The sequence below is a fragment of the Phocoena phocoena genome, chromosome X (genome assembly GCF_963924675.1).
Source record: "Phocoena phocoena chromosome X, mPhoPho1.1, whole genome shotgun sequence".
Classification (NCBI taxonomy): domain Eukaryota; kingdom Metazoa; phylum Chordata; class Mammalia; order Artiodactyla; family Phocoenidae; genus Phocoena; species Phocoena phocoena.
The window spans coordinates 21,893,384-21,908,330 of NC_089240.1; positions in this window are offsets into that span (position 1 = coordinate 21,893,384).

Sequence of the window (14,947 nt, forward strand, 5' to 3'; positions counted from 1 at the left end):
AAGGATACATTTATGTGCCCTAGTCCTAATTAGTGTGTTTTCCTGCATTTTTGTCTCACAATTACACTGTGCCTCTTTTTCTCATCATTGTGTCTTGGCAAGGGATGAGTGGAAAAACGTGAAGATTAAACATTCTCTCTAGAAGAGTTTTATTTGTCTATTCATAGTCTAAGATTTTTTTTTATTAATGATCTAGAAGTACATGAGTAAATTTGATGATGTTAATTCTGTGCTTATATGAAGATCTCCTAACATCAAAATAGATTTTTGTAGCTATGTCTCAGCTTTAGTGAGATGGAGTTCAGTGATGTTGCCAAAGAGCTGATTGATTAATTTGATAAAGTCTAATGGTTTTTGTCTTTGCAAAATTTAGGTTTGCCTGTCAATTGTGCTTATTTTTCCCTCAGAAATTTGAAATGGCAGCTGAATGTTTTATCAGGTTTCTTAAGGGCTTTTTATTTCTGGGATAGCTGCTGGGCCATCTAACTAGAAAGAGAACTACCATTTGGCAAGATGGTCACTGCATGAGGTTAGGGAGTTTGAAAGTTCTTTTCTCACTTTGCTCCAGGCAATTTTGCAATCGTAATAGATTCTTACCCTTTTAACATGCTGTTCATCTTCAAAAAACATACTGCTAATGTCTTAATAGCTTCGTTTGACCCAGGAAGGGATATTTTGTTGTCTGAGAATATAGTCATGGGGCAAGTGGTCTTTGCTGGGCCACAGGAGTGGATGAGCAGTAGGCTTGCCCACTGTCCCACTCATCTATAGTTCAGAAACCAGCCATCTTCTCCTGCCATGCTGTTTAGATTTGGATTCACTGGTTAGCCTGAAGCTCACAGAGCTAGTCAGAAGTCAGTAGAAGGGGGATTTTCTTCTACTTTTCTTTTTAAAAAATCTGTACACTCTCTGGTCTTTCTCACATAACAGTATGGATGACAGTGAAAAGAATATCTATTTTACTTTATTTCTCTCGCACTGATCACTTTCAGATGTCAAAGTCTGTTTCATCTTGTTTTAACTTCAGGATTTTCCATTTTCTTCTGAGTTTATCTTATTCTTATTTTTAAATAATAAATGTATATCCTATCAGTGTTCTAAGGAATATTAAGATATTTCCTTCACAAATCATAAGTATCCCAGTGAATTAAAATAGTCATTGTGACCAATAACCTAGATTACTTTTGCAAAGAAATTAGTAGCTATTAGAAAATTATAGTATTATATGATAAAATGGAAGTTATATTTAGAAATGTTTAGGCACCATTAGATTCCTCATCAGTTTCAAGAATGAACATATTTTCTGTACTACACATAATATTTACATCTCCCTTTTTAACAATAATCACTTTCTTTTTAAATTAATGGTGTAAAATTAAAAGTAAATGTAGAGAAGTAACAACAAAGTAAAACTCCCTTAAAACATGCAGAAGAGCAAAAACAACTTAAAACCTCATTGAGATAAATGTTCAAGCATGAAAATAATTGTTTAAAATAAAATGTTATCTGTGCCTCTTATGTTAATGATGTTAATTTTTTAATAAATTATACATGGTCAAAATTAGAGAAGTACAAAAAAGAAATGAACTCATCCAAAATACAAAGCAGAAATAATTTTCTTAATAAATGGAATGAAACTATAGTGTAATTAATTTTTTCATTCCAAATATCTTATTAATAGATATGGAGAGAAGGATATCTGGAAGAATAGCGAAAATTCTTACAAAAATAGGATTATACTGTGCATGCAAATTTCAAATAAAATCATTAAATTTTATTTGAATTCAACAGGAGGAATAAGAGAGGTGCAGGTGTTTGCTAAACTTCATTCCTCAGAGGTAATGACTTCCCCCCACCAACTTTATTTAGATATAATTGACATATAACATTGTGTAAGTTTAGGATGTACAACATGTTGATTTGATGTGCTTATGTATTGCAAACTGATTACCATGATAGGTTATCTAACACCTGCATGATGTCACATAATTACCGTTTATTTTTTAAGGTTAGAACATTTAAGATTTATGAGATTAGCAACTTTCAAGTACATACTACAGTATTATTAACTATAATCACCCTGTTGTAATATTAGATCCCCAGAACTTATTCATCTTATAACTGGAAGTTTGTACCCCTTTGACCAACATCTCTTCATTTCCCACACCCCACCCCTGGTAGTCACCAATCTACTCTCTGTTTCTATGAGTTCGGCTCTTTTAGATTCCACATATAAGTGATATCATACGGTATTTGTCTTTCTCTGTCTGACTTATTTCACTTAGCATAATGCCCTAAAGGTCCATCCACGTTGTCCCAAACCAGAGGTAATGACTTTTGACTGTTTTTAATACTTCAGGATATTGCCTACTAACTCTAAAGGATGCATTAGCTTATCTCTTTGCTTTGGGGTTTATCATCATTAGGCAATATGCATTGGCTCCAAGTTATGAAAGAGGATTAGCTTCCTTATGCCATATATCACTCTCCTATATTTGGGTTTGTTAAAAATCAATTTTTTGATTACTGATATTATACTTTTACTAATCTCCATAAGCATATGTCTCCTTCTTCATCAACTTGAGAAAGTATCTCTTGACTTCCCACCACGTAAAACAAGGAACTTAGACCTTCTATTTCCCTCCAGCTCTACTTCCCTCTTTCACCTCTCACTTTCTATCAGTCATAATATTACTTTTATATTGTCAAGGTATATAATATGTACCTTCTGGTTAAGTGCTTCATGCTATGGGTTGATTCTGATTAAAAAAAATTTCAAAACTCATAAAATACATTAACAGAATCAAGGAGTATGGCTTCCGAGGTAGCTCTGGTCACGGCCATTCCAGTGAGGAGGGAGGATGAACGAATAGAGCAAACTTATGTCTTCTTTGGTACAAGTTCCTATGACTTCTGTCCATATTTCACTGGGAAGAATTTAGTGGCATGGTCATACCTAACTGCAACAAGGGTTGGGATGAGTGATGGTCTGAAGTATCTGGTTTGTATCTCATTTTGCCTGAGCACACGTATATGTGTAGGATCAATGCCCAGAGGTGGAGATGTTCAGTAAAGCAGCCTATGTATTTCTCAATTAGATAGGTATTGCCGAATTGCCCTGCATAGGGGTTCTCCCAGTTGAAATTCTTACTCACAGTGTGTGAGAATGCCCATTTCACTATATCTTCAAAACAGAGAGGCTTACAAAATTTTGGATTTTTGCCATTTGAAAGATGAAAAATGGTATTTCAGTGTCATTTAAATTTGTATTTCTTCTATTTTGAGTGACGGTCAGCATACTTTATGTATTGAATATCCATTTGAATTTCTTTTTCTCTGAACTGCTTGTTCACATCTTCTGCCTACCTTTTTCTTTAATATAAATTTATTTTATTTATTTTTGGCTGCATTGGGTCTTTATTGCTGTGCGTGGGCTTTCTCTAGTTGCGGCGAGCGGGGGGCTACTCTTCGTTGTGGTGCACGGGCTTCTCATTGGGGTGGCTTCTCTTGTTGCATGCAGAGCATGGGCTCTAGGCACGTGGGCTTCAGTAGTTGTGGCACACGGGCTCAGTAGTTGTGGCTCGTGGGCTCTAGAGCACAGGCTCAGTAGTTGTGGCTCATGGGCTTATTTGCTCCGTGGCATGTGGGATCTTGCAGGACCAGGGCTCAAACCCATGTCCCCTGCATTGGCAGGCAGATTCTTAACCACTGCACCACCAGGGAAGCCCCCGCCTACCTTTCTTAATAATAGGCTACTGGTATTTTTGCTTAGTTGTAGGACCAATGAGTACTATGGAGTGTTTGTCAGCAGTGAACAAGAAACTAACATACTTATTGACTTAAATGAAGGCCAACCCATTTGAAGCAAGCCATTTTTTTTTTTTAAAGATAGAATTTTCCCTGGCATATTTGGACTTTTAAATTTTATTTTCAATGAGGCACAAACCTGGGGAGCAGGGGGTCCACATTTCTACACAGAACTTGCCCAAGGTAGGAGCTAGCTTTGCCTTTAATTCTGTTTCACCTTAAATTTTGTTTCACAAATGAAACACCTTTGATGCTCCGCCTCTATGTTTGGAATGAAGACAAGAAAAACTAAAAATACATTGAAAAAAGCTTCCCATTTTCTATTAAGGAGAATCTAGAGCTGGTATGGGAACAAAAGGAAATGACTTTAAATACCAGCAAACTGATACTTTCCCCAAATTTAGAAAATAATATCCATTAGGGTCCAACAGAAGTCAGAACTAATGTGTAATCATTAGTGGAAAAGAATTGGTAAATTGCAGTCTGTTGAAAGCTCCAAAATTTGTAACTTTAGACAGGACAATTTTTAAGTCATTTATTATACAATTATAAATCAGTGTTATCTGGAAAACCCCTAAAATTTATAAAGATTATTTTAATGACATAAAATGAATTGAGGGGAAAGAAGTGATATTAAAGAGCAAAGTTATTTAAAAATTGACATGTCTACAAAACTCATTCCTGTATCTTCAATCTGTTTCATTATCTTAACTCAGTGTAGTATAGTGTGCGGTTTTATTAGGTAAATTATTTCTTTATGCTGTATATTTTACAAATGAATAGGCAATTTCCTTTCATTGGCAACTATTATATCCTACATCAGTGATGTACGATTTTTGAGGACTATATGCACTAATAATAGTGTGAAGAAAACTGGTGAGTGGACTTCTAAACACTATCTAGATTGCTAGACAGATTGCTACTATCTATTGACAGAATGGAGACACTGGTACCAGTAAGTGCTTCCAGTTAATATAAAATAGTAATAAGATCATAGAAATAATGAAATATTATTGATATAAATAGTAAGTACAATTAATATTGTACAAATGAAATTGTTTTGTGATCAAATGACAGCACTAAATGGTTAAGTCAGAAATTAGCAGATGTGGAAGAATGCAGACATTGAGCTTAATTTAAAAGTAATGGTTATGGGAGTTACAAGCATTATTAAAATTTTGGGAGGAGAAGGTCAAGATGGCAGACTAGGAGGAGGCGGAATTTGTGTCTCCACACAACTAGGGCACCTATCAGGCACCGGTGGGGGACCACAGACACCTAAGGGGATAGGAGGAACCCCTGGTGACCAGGTAGGACGTGGGGCATGGGGAGGAGTGAGGGGGGAGGAGAAGCGGAAGCAGGATGGGACTGGCGCCCCGAGGGGAGGCTGGGGGAGGGGAAGGGATCCCATGACCGAAGGGGAAAACTGGGGGGCCACTGGGAGGGCAGAGGATCAAAAGGGAGAGTGGCCAGGTTTCCCCTGCCCTCTTGGGCCCCCAGGAGCCTGCTGAGATCCCAGCGCTGATCCTCTGTCCACCGAGGCCCCCTGCAGCCATGCGGATCCTGAGGGACTGGGAGGGAGGGAAGGGGGAGCAAAAGTAAAGGCCGGACCTCCGGGACGACACCCCTGAGGGGTGGCTGGGGGGAGGGGAGGAGTTCCTACACCCACCAGGACCCACCCACGGTTAGGGGTCCAGCGGCGACGGGGGAGACCCTGGGGGAAACGCGCGGGGACGCGGAGGAAAAGAAACGAATGCGGCCAGTGCTTTCCCTGTCCACTTAGGCACCAGGGAGCCTGCTGGGCTCCCCAGCCTAATCCTCTGCACCCAGAACCTCCCTCCTACTGCGCAGAGCCCAAGCCCCACTTCTACACTCCCACCCAGGGCCCTACCTCTACACTCGGAGACCCCCTCCAATGCACTGGGCCTAAACCCCACCCACACACCCTCACTCAGGGCCCTACCTCCAAATTCCGGAACTCCACACTCCGCTGTCCCGGCCCACTGACTCACTTCTCGTGTGCCTGGCTGTCGGAGGGCATGGCCGAGCCCTTGTCCCCGTGGGTGTGCGTGCTGCTCTGTGCCGCTGCCACTGGGGACCCCACACCTGTCAGGCGGCACCACGGGCCACGCTCCTGGTCGCCATAGCTACCCCGTGCCCTGGGCTTCACTGCCCTGAGCCCCGCAAGGGCATCGCAGGCATCGTCCGTGCGGGGGAGCTCCAGACGGCCCGGAGGCAGCCTTTTGAACGTGCTACCTCTCCTCTTCCAGGTGGGTCCTGAGCCTAGGCTCTGCGCCACACACAAACGTCACCCGTCCCGCCCCACCCTAAACACTGCCCCTGCCTAAGTGCCACCTCCGCTTAAACTCTGCCCCCCCATAGCCAAGGTTTTCTTTTTTCTTTTTTCCTCTTTTAGATTGGGGTTCAGTTTTACCTTGCTGTCGATTCATTGTTGTTGATTCATTTATATTTTTTCAAATCTTTTATTTTTCTAATTTTATTTTATTCTTTATACTTTGTTATTGTTCTGCTCCTTTTGGCTTGTTACCATTTTTTTCCCTTTTTTCTGTTGTTTTGTTTTACTTTATTGCAGTTGTTTCAATTATACTTTTATTTTTTCTAATATATTTTTTATCTTTTTAATTTTATTTTGTTTTTTATTGTGTGTTGTTGTATTGTTCCTTTTTTTTTTTTTGCCTCACCACATGGCTTGTGAGTTCTTGGTTCCCAGGCCGGAGGTTGGGACTGAGCTCCTGTGGTGGGAGCTCCGAGTCCAAACCACTGGACTAACACAGAACCTCAGACCCCAGGGAATATTAATCGGAGTGAGGCCTCCTGGAGGTCCTCATCTCGGCACCAAGACCTCACTCTATCCAGCTGGCTGCAAACTCCAGTGCTGGACGCCTCAGGCCAAACAACCAGTAAGACAGGAATACACCACCACCCATCAAAAAAAAAAAAAAAAAAAGAAATGACAAAAACAATTACTTACAGATGAAGGAGCAAGGTAAAAACCTACAAGACCAAATAAATGAAGACAAAATAGGCAACCTACCTGAAAAAGAATTCAGAGTAACGATAGTAAACATGATCCAAAATCTCAGAAACAGAATGGAAAAAATACAAGAAACAATTAACAAGGATCTAGAAGAACTAAAGAGCAAACAAACAGTGATGACCAACACAATAACTGAAATTAAAAATACTCTAGAAGGAATCAATAGCAGAATAACGGAGGCAGAAGAACGGATCAGTGACCTGGAAGATAAAATAGTGGAAATAACTGCCATAGAGCAGAATAAAGAAGAAAGAATGAAAAGAATTGAGGACAGTTTCAGAGACCTCTGGGACAACACTAAACTCACCAACATTCGAATTATATGGGTCCCAGAAGAAGAAGAGAGAAACAAACGGTCTGAGAAAAATTTGAACAGATTAGAGTCAAAAACTTCCCTAACATGGAAAAGGAAATAGTCAATCAAGTCCAGGAAGTGCAGACAGTCCCATACAGGATAAATCCAAAAAGAAACACGCCGAGACACATAGTAATCAAACTATCAAAAATTAAATACAAAAAAAATATTAAAAGCAAGCAGCTAGGGAAAAGCAACAAATAACATACAAGGGAATCCCCATAAGGTTCACAGCTGATCTTTCAGCAGAAACTCTGCAAGCCAGAAGGGAGTGGGAGGACATATTTAAAATGATGAAAGGGGGCTTCTGTGGTGGCGCAGTGGTTAAGAATCCGCCTGCCAATGCAGGGGACATGGGTTCGAGCCCTGGTCTGGGAAGATCCCACATTCCGTGGAGCAACTAAGCCCGTGTGCCACAACTACTGAGCCTGTGCTCTAGAGCCCATGAGCCACAACTACTGAGCCCTCGTGCCACAACTATTGAAGCTTGCACGTTGCAACTACTGAAACCCATGCGCCTAGAGCCTGTGCTCTGCAACAGGAGAAGCCACCACAATGAGAAGCCTGTGCACCGCAACGAAGAGTAGCCCCTGCTCACCGCAACTAGAGTAAGCCAGTGCCCAGCAATGAAGATTCAACACAGCCAAAAATAAAAAATAAATTAAAAAAAAATGATGAAAGGGAAAAACCTACAACCAAGATTACTCTACCCAGCAGGGATCTCATTCAGATTCGATGGAGAAATTAAAAGCTTTACAGACAAGCAAAAGTTAAGAGAATTCAGCACCACCAAACCAGCTTTCCAACAAATGCTAAAGGAACTTCTCTAAGCAGGAAACACAAGAGAAGAAAACGACCCACTAAACCAAACCCAAATCAATTAAGGAAATAGTAACAGGAACATATATATCAATAATCACCTTAAATGTAAATGGATTAAATGCTCCAACCAAAGGACAAAGATAGGCTGAATGGATACAAAAACAAGACCCCTATATATGCTGTCTACAGGAAACCCACTTCAGACCTAGGGACACATACAGACAAAGTGAGGGGATGGAAAAAGATATTCCATGCAAGTGGAAATCACAAGAAAGCTGGAGTAGCAATACTCGTATCAGATAAAATAGACTTTAAAATAAAGACAGTTACAAGAGATAAGGAAGGACACTACATAATGATCAGGGATCAATCCAAGAAGAAAACATAACAATTATAAATATTTATGTACCCACCATAGGAGCACCTCAATACATAAAGCAAATGCTAACAGCCATAAAAGGAGAAATCGACAGTAAACAATAAGAGTGGGGGACTTTAACACCCCACTTACACCAATAGATCATCCAGACAAAAAACAACTAAGGAAACACAAGCTTTAAATGACACAATAGACCAGATAGACTTAATTGATAATTTTAGGACATTCCACCTGAAAGCGGAAGAATACACTTTCTTCTCAAGTGCACATGGAATGTTCTCCAGAATAGATCACACCTTGGGTCACAAATCAAGCCTTGGAAAATTTAAGAACACTGAAATCATATCAAGCATCTTTTCCGACCACTACACTATGAGATGAGAAACCAGTTACAGGAAAAAAAAAACAGTACATGGAGACTAAAGAGTGCGCTGCTGAATAATCAAGAGATCACTGAAGAAATCAAAGAGGAAATAAAAAAATACCTAGAAATAAATGACAATGAAAACACGACGACCCAAAACCTCTATGGGATGCAGCAAGCAGTTCTAAGAGGGAAGTTTATAGCAATACAACCCTACCTCAAGAAACATCTCAAATAAACAAACTAACCTTACACCAAAAGCAGTTAGAGAAAGAAGAACAAAAAAAACCCAAAGTTAGCAGAAGGAAAGAAATCATAAAGATCAGATCAGAAATAAATGAAAAAGAAATGAAGGAAACAGTAGCAAAGGTCAGTAAAACTAAAAGCTGGTTCTTTGAGAAGTTGAACAAAATTGATAAACCATTAGCCAGACTCATCAAGAAAAAAAGGGAGAAGACTCAAATCAACAGAATTAGAAATGAAAAATGAGAAGTAACAACTGACACTGCAGAAATACAAAGGATCATGAGAAATTACTACAAGCAACTATGTGCCAATGAAATGGACAGCCTGGAAGAAATGGACAAATTCTTAGAAACGCACAACCTGCCAAGACTGAACCCGGAAGAAAGAGAAAATATAAACAAACCAATCACAAGCACTGAAATTGAGACTGTGATTAAAACTCTTCCAACAAACAAAAGCTCAGGACCAGATGGCTTCACAGATGAATTCTATCAAACATTTAGAGAAGAGCTAACACATATCCTTCTCAAACTCTTCCAAAATATAGCAGAGGGAGGAACACTCCCAAACTCATTCTACGAGCCCACCATCACCCTGATACCAAAACCAGACAAAGATGTCACAAAAAAGGAAAACTATAGGGCAATATCACTGATGAACATAGATGCAAAAATCCTCAACAAAATACTAGCAAACAGAATCCAACAGCACACTGAAAGGACCATACACCATGATCAAGTGGGGTTTTTCCCAGGAATGCAAGGATTCTTCAATAGACGCAAATCAATCAATGTGATAAACCATATTAACAAATTAGAGGAGAAAAACCATATATTAATCTCAATAGACGCAGAAAAAGCTTTTGACAAAATTCAACACCCATTTATGATAAAATCCCTCCAGAAAGTAGGCATAGAGGGTATTTACCTCAACATAATAAAGGCCATATATGACAAACCCAGAGCCAACATTGTTCTCAATGGTGAAAAACTGAAACCATTTCCACTAAGATCAGGACCAAGACAAGGTTTTCTACTCTCACTACTGTTATTCAACATAGTTTTGGAAGTTTTAGCCACAGTAGTCAGAGAAGAAAAAGAAATAAAAGGAATCCAAATTAGAAAAGAAGAAGTAAAGCTGTCACTGTTTGCAGATGACGTGATACTATACATAGAGAATCTTAAAGATGCTACCAGAAAACTACTAGAGCTAATCAATGAATTTGGTAAAGTAGCAGGATACGAAATTAACGCACAGAAATCTCTTCCATTCCTATACACTAATGATGAAAAATCTGAAAGTGAAGTTAAGAAAACACTCCCATTCACCATTGCAACAAAAAGAATAAAATATCTAGGAATAAACCTACCTAAGGAGACAAAAGACCTGTATGCAGAAAATTATAAGACACTGATGAAAGAAATTAAAGACGATACAAATAGATGGAAAGATATACCATGTTCTTGGATTGGAAGAATCAACATTGTGGAAATGGCTCTACTACCCAAAGCAATTTACAGATTCAGTGCAATCCCTATCAAAGTACCAATGGCATTTTTCACAGAAGTAGAACAAAAAATTTCACAATTTGTATGGAAACACAAAAGACCCGAATAGCCAAAGCAATCTTGATAAAGAAAAAGGGAGCTGGAGGAATCAGGCTCCCTGACTTCAGACTATACTACAAAGCTACAGTAATCAAGACAGTATGGTACTGGCACAAAAACAGAACGATAGATCAGTGGAACAGGATAGAAAGCCCAGAGTTAAACCCACGCACATATGGACATCTTATTTTTGATAAAGGAGGCAAGAATATACAATGGAGAAAAGACAGCCTCTTCAATAAGTGGTGCTAGGAAAGCTGGACAGCTACATGTAAAAGAATGAAATTAGAACACTCCCTAACACCATACACAAAAATAAACTCAAAATGGCTTAAAGACCTAAATGTAAGGCCAGATACTATTAAACTCTTAAAGGAAAACATAGGCCGAACACTCTATGACATACATCACAGCAAGTTCCTTTTTGACCCACCTCCTAGAGAAATGGAAATAAAAACAAAAAAAAATGGGACCTAATGAAACTTAAAAGCTTTTGCACAGCAAAGGAAACCCTATACAAGATGAAAAGACAACCCTCTGAATGGGAGAAAGTATTTGCAAATGAAGCAAGTGACAAAGGATTAATCTCCAAAATTTACAAGCAGCTCATGCAGCTCAATATCAAAAAAACAAACAATCCAGTCCTAAAATGGGCAGAAGACCTAAATAGACATTTCTCCAAATAAGATATACAAATTGCCAAGAAACATATGAAAGGATGCTCAACATCACTAATCATTAGAGAAATGCAAATCAAAACTACAGTGAGGTATCACCTCACACCAGTCAGCATGGCCATCATCAAAAGTCTAGAAACAATAAATGCTGGAGAGGGTGTGGAGAAAAGGGAACCCTCTTGCACTGTTGGTGGGAATGTGAATTGGTAACAGCCACTATGGAGAACAGTATGGAGGTTCCTTAAAAAAACTAAAAATAGAACTACCATACGACCCAGCAGTCCCACTATTGGGCATATACCTGGAGACAACCATAATTCAAAAAGAGTCATGGGGCTTCCCTGGTGGTGCAGTGGTTGAGAGTCCGCCTGCCGATGCAGGGGACATGGGTTCGTGCCCTGGTCCGGGAAGATCCGACATGCCATGGAGTGGCTGGGCCCGTGAGCCATGGCTGCTGGGCCTGCACGTCCGGAGTCTGTGCTCCACGATGGGATAGGCTGTGACAGTGAGACGCCCGCATACCGGAAAAAAAAAAAAAAAACAGCAGAGTCATGTTCCACTATGTTCATTGCAGCTCTATTTACAATAGCCAGGACATGGAGGCAACCTAAGTGTCCATCAACAGATGAATGGGTAAGGAAGATGTGGCACATATATACAATGGAATATTACTCAGCCATAAAAAGAAGTGAAATTGAGTTATTTGTAATGAGGTGGATGGACCTAGAGTCTGTTCTACAGAGTGAAGTAAGTCATAAAGAGAAAAGCAAATACCGTATGCTAATACATATATATGGAATGTAAGAAAATAAAAGGTTCTGAAGAACCTAGGGGCTGGACAGGAATAAAGACGCAGACATAGAGAACGGACTTGAGGACATCGGGAGGTGGAAGGGTAAGCTGGGATGAAGTGAGAGAGTGGCATGGACATATATACACTACCAAATGTAAAATAGATTGCTAGTGGGAAGCAGCCGCATAGCACAGGGAGATCAGCTCGGTGCTTTGTGACCACCTAGAGGGGTGGGATAGGGAGGGTGGCAGGGAGGGAGACGCAAGAGGGAGGAGATAAGGGGATATATGTATATGTATAGCTGATTCACTTTGTTATAAAGCAGAAACTAACACACCATTGTAAAGCAATTATACTCCAATAAAGATGTTAAAAAAAATAGAGACATGTACCACAATGACAATAGCCATGACATGGGAGCAACGTAAATGTCCATCAACAGATGAATGGATAAAGAAGATGTAGCACATATATACAGTGGAATATTACTCAGCCATAAAAAGCAACGAAATTGAGTTATTTGTAATGAGGTGGATGGACCTAGAGTCTGTCATACAGTGTGAAGTCAGAAAGAGAAAAACAAATATCATATGCTAACTCATATATATGGAATTGAAAAAAGTGGTACTGATGGACCTAGTGGCAGGGCAGGAATAAAGACGCAGATGTAGAGATCGGACTTGAGGGCACTGGCGGAAGGGTAAGCTGGGATGAAGTGAGAGAGTAGCACTGACATATATACACTACCAAATGTAAAATGGATGGCTAGTGGGAAGCAGCCACATAGCACAGGGAGATCAGCTCGGTGCTGTGTGACGACCTAGAGGGGTGGGATAGGGAGGGTGGAAGGGAGGCGATATGGGGATATATGTATACATATAGCTGATTCACTTTGTTGTACAGTAGAAACTAACACAACATTGTAAAGCATTTATACTGCAATAAAGATGTGGAAAAATAATTTTGGGCCTGAGAATTGCTAGGTTTTTAAAGAAGTAAGATTTAATATTTTACTGTAGAATTTCTTTCTTAGGTTTTACAATTTTTTTCTGGTGTATTAATTCAACATGATTAAATTCAAGGGAGATATTTAATATTGTGAAATTAGTCCAAAAGATGACTATATTATTGGAATCTTATTTCATCATTCAATGTATTCACATCCTATTTACTTTGACAAAACTCTTTCCCATTGCTTACGAACCAGGACAATTGGTGTGGATTTTATTTGCTCTTACATCCTTAAGGAAAATGAATTGGCCATTGATTTCAGGTTCTGTTTCTTTAAGTGATAAGGTCAGCAGTAAAAAGACTACAGAGTATACAAATCTCAAATGTAATATCTCAGGCTACAGATATTATGGGTCTTTTATGTGTATTTGAGAGTCAAAACTGACATGGAAGAAAAACAAGCAGAGCTCTGTACCATATGCAGTAACTTAGCACCACATAGGTAGAATATGAAATTCTTTACAAATACGTTCTTAAGTCACTGTTACATTTTATTAAAACCACTTTCATATAGACGCTGTAAAAAGTCACAAAAATTTGATGAAGAGATGGATTTCAAATATGTCCTAACTGCCATGAACCTACTGTATGGTTTCTGATCCTGTGATTGCATTCCATTCTGTAGTTTATATTTCCAAGAAGAATGTCAAATTCCCAACACCTGCATTCCTCCCCTGCTCTCTGGTTTGTTCCCTCCTCTATTCTTGAATTAAAAATGAAGCCACTGCCATTTAAGAAAGCACACTGCTGACTTGGAAAAGGAATTTTATGGCTTCTGACGGTGTTGTGTTTGAACATCTCTCATGGCTTGTTTCACATTCTGCCATATGGTTTAGTTATTCGTAATTTTCTCATCCTCATTACCAAATTGTAAATTCATTTAAGGAAGATACTGTGCTTTAAATCATTTTTTTTATCACCTGCCAAAAATGGCACACTGGTTTGCCTATAATAGCTGCTTGAGTAGGATTTTCTTGACTTGTTCTGCTGTAGATACGTTCAGCTGGCTGATGGTATTGTGGAGCCATTTCCTTGCAGGATCATACTTTTTGTTAGAATTCTGATCATCAGTACACTTGCCATGGTGTGGGGCACCAACCGCAGGAGATCATTATTATCTGTGAAAGAGACCTGCACAATTTTATTTGTGTTTTATACTTTCTCTTCCTTCCCTGTCTTACTCTGAGATGTTAAGGAGTGAAATATGCGAAAACTGAAAACAATGTGGGTTTTGCATACATTTGTAATAAGAACAGGTGACGGAGTTTTTATATCCACAGATTGGATAATTAATTTCAAAGTTAAACAGAGTCTACTGATTCCTTCCTCCCTCCCTTCGTCCTTCCTTCCCTCCCTCCCTCCCTCCCTCTCTTTTTTTCTTTCTTTCTTCACCTTGAAATAGAACCTAAAGGGAAAGGCAGATAAACTAATAAGCAAATAAACTAATACAAATCATTTATTTGAAAATTGAGAAATTTTCTGTGAGGGTCATCAGTAGGAAGATGTGCTGTGTACTGAGTTGGGAGGTAACTGTTTCTGAACATGATTACAGAAGCCCTGACTTAGAAGATCTTCAAACCAAGACTGGAAGGATGAAAAGAGGCTGAAGGAGGAGGACTGTGCAGGCAGGATCATCTAGGTGAAGGGAAGAGCATGTGCAAAACATATAGGAAGAGTCAATTTTGAAACTGAAAGGAGATCAAATATTTCTCTTTAGGTTTTTAAAAAATTTTTAAGATTTATTTTTGGCTGCGTTGGGTCTTTGTTGCTGCGCACAGGCTTTCTCTAGTTGTGGCGAGCGGGGACTATTCTTTGTTGCGGTGCACTG